We start from the raw sequence: 3,377 nt of genomic DNA on the forward strand, positions 1-3,377 counted from the left end.
CCGCGAGCGTCCTCCCAGTCGCTAGGCAACGCAGCGAGATCCCGACTCCAGATCTCGCGATGTTTCCAGCCTCACGTTCTTCCCGCAGCCGGAGTAGCGAATGGCTACTTCGTCCTCTTCCCCCCTTCCTCTCCCTGAGGGTTTGGCCCACGGGGTTGGGTTCATTGACTCTTGAGACCGGCTCCCTCCCGGCGTCGTTTTCCACTCCTTCCCCGAAGGTTTTCAGATGGAAGAATAGTTAACGCTCTCATGAAGCGCTTTTTGCGGAGGCGTGAGAGGGTTAGCCCCGGCTTCCAGCTGGGGACTCGAACCTCGGGTGGCGCCGGTTCCCGGTGGCCCTGGGACTCAGGCTATCGGGCTTTCCCCAACCACCCCCTCGTTCCTCGCGGTCGGGGAGCTCCTCCGGGCGGCGGCCTGTGCCGGCCCACTCTCGGGGGGAGGGTTGTAAGAACTCTGGGTACCCTTACTAAGCTGTGGAGGACCCAGGAATTCAGTGATTCCGCAGATACTTATCAGCCCTGAGCAGAGCGGTGTGCTGGCTGGGCGTATTGCGAGGTCCAGGAGAGAACGGCCACGCGCCCTCCCCTGGGAGATGAGTGGGACTAGTGGGGTGAAATTTTTCCGTAGAGGGGAAACAAACAGTGTGGGCAGAAAAAATTTGGGATGAACCTTAAGGACAGGCCTAGGGTGGGGTGTTACAGACAGACTTGAGGAGGAGAAGCAGGAATGGAGGACTGTCATTGGGTCCTGTTCTCTCTTCAGAACCTTCAGAGGCCGCCTGCATCCTGCCCTTTTAAATCCAAACTGCCTGTTTGGCTTTATTACACTTGCTAGGTGTCTCGTGCAATTATACAACTTCTTAATGCGCACCCTCTGGTCTAGATACTTCTGCTGCAGGAAAGGGCTGAGATGGACAGGGTGGTTCTTGTTCTGCTCTTGCCTGGTGGTGTTCGTGACCTAAGGCAGACAATTTAAAACGTTCATGTTGCACTTTTGCTCATCTGGAAAACAATCTTAACTACTCTGCCTACTTCACAAGTCAGAGTAAAATGAGAAAGTGAGTGAGAAAACACTTTGAAACAAGGTAGTTATTTTCGATAGAGGCAGGCAGATGCATACAAATAATGTGATTCTGTAAATAGTGCTCTAAGAACCCAGACATGCACCTGCTTCTGAACTCCCTCGGTGTTTTTTCCAGTTCTCTAATGGAACAATGGAACTTTCTGGGGTGTGATGGATCATCATGGATCTACCTTATCCTTGCTAGATGGAAATCCCTCCATGATAGGAGCCGAGTCTGAGTCATCTTCTCCCTCGCTGCAGGGACAGAGCTTGTGCTCTGCTGAATAGGTGTTGAATGAACGTTTATTCAGGATAAGTCAGCGCTGTTGCTGCTGTTTCCATCCCACCACATGACTTTCCTCATATCCCTTTAGATGGAAGGCACCCCCTTCTCTCACACGTCCATCCTTTCCATCCTTTAATGCCTGTTGACTCCCGTATCTTCAAAGAAGCCACGCTCCACACTCCAGCTCACACTGTGGCCAGCCTTTCCTTCCTTCTGAACTCCTTTCCCATTTGCAGCTGCAGCCACAAAATTCAGCGTTTAAGGATGTCTTGATTCATTTGACGCTTTAATGGAAAATTAAGCATCCTGGGCTGGGACCATCATGTCTCAGTCTCCCCTCTGTAATCCACTGGCCTCTAAATTCCTTAAGGACAGGGACTTGATCTGTCTTATTCACCGTCGCGTCCCCAGCATCAGTACATTACCTGACAGAATAGATATTCCATAAATGTTTGTTGAATGAATGGATGGACTTTACACATTATAAACACTTAACTCACAGTCGGATATTTTGTGAATAATGAGTACCCCGGGCTGGTTTGAGCAAAGCCTTTATTTTCAGGAACAATGAGAAATAAGGATGGAAAAGTAGTCTGAGGTGAGATAGTGAAGGAACTGGAATACCATTCTGTAAGAGTGGGGAGCACCCCCGAACTTCTGAATATAGGATAGGCAAGATGGAAGCCTCCTGAGTGTTGGAGGAGGCTAACTGGCAGCAGTAGGTAGGCTTGGTGGTTGTTTGGTTATGCAAAAAGCAGGAGACTCAGGTAGAAGATAATATAGATGTAAGAGCCTAAACAGTGATGGTAGCAATGGGAAGAGAAGGACGAGACAGGATGGAAGGATGAAAATCACCTTGAGTGATTGGATGTGGGGTGGGGGAACCAAAGATGACGCCCTAGAGGATAACTCGTAGAATTCTGTCTCAGTTAACAGAAATGCAGTAAGTGAGAGAGTGATCTGGTTTTGATGGAGGAAATGTGGTACCTTTGGTTGTAGATGTGTGAAGCTTGAGGTATCCCAGAGGAATGGGAGGACTGAAGACACAGATATAAGACATCCACAAAGAATTTAAAGTTGAGTAAGACTAGATGAATCCTCTGGAGGGAAAAGGGAAACCAATCCTCTTAAACTCAGGACCTAAGTATTGGGGAACAAATTTATTTAGGACACAGCGGGACAAACAAAAAGGACTTAGAGAAAAAAGAAAAATATCCACAGCCCGGAATCTAGGGCAGAGAGTTTGGGGACTTTCTCAGATGTGTGTGTCTGTGTGTGTACACATGCATGGAATAAAGTCTAAAAGGATATACATTTGCATGTTAGTGTCATCCTTAGGTGATGGGATCTTTTATTTTCTTCTTTTTATATATTAGTGGTATCTGATTTTCCTGAAATGAGTGTATTACTTATATAACTTTGAAGAATGACATTAAAATATTTGAGGGAAAAAATATTTGAGGGAAGGATATTAAGTCAAATGTTATAGGAGAATTGAAGACTGAAAAGAGATTTTTAGGAACTCAGTTCTGCCCTTATGGATCATTCCATCTCCTCAAATAAAAATAAAACTTAATGAAGGCTAAATAAATAAATAAACCTACCCTCCCTGTTTACTTCTGTCATTCACTCAATCAACCAATATTTATTGAATGCTTACCATGCTTCAGGCACTGTTCTAGGCCCTGGGGGAAAAGCAGTGGATAAAATGGATATAACATCTCTTCTCTTTGTGGCACTTAAGTTCTATTGGCACTTCAGTAGCACTTACGTCCTAGTGAACCATTGGGACAATAAACTGAAATAATAATAGACGTGAAAGCATTTTGAAAAGTTGGTGTGCTAGGGGTTTAATGGCCTATTGGTGTTGACAGATCCAGAGTAAGTAAAATTATTATTCATGAATATTCCAATTTTCTTCTTTTCCATAGACATTAGAAGTACTAGGGTTTGGGATGTAAAATACATTTATGCGTATGCATATTTTATATACTTAACACACTCCTTGTTTCAGTACATTGGTGACTAT

This window comes from Delphinus delphis, chromosome 16 (genome assembly GCF_949987515.2).
Source record: "Delphinus delphis chromosome 16, mDelDel1.2, whole genome shotgun sequence".
Classification (NCBI taxonomy): Eukaryota; Metazoa; Chordata; class Mammalia; order Artiodactyla; family Delphinidae; genus Delphinus; species Delphinus delphis.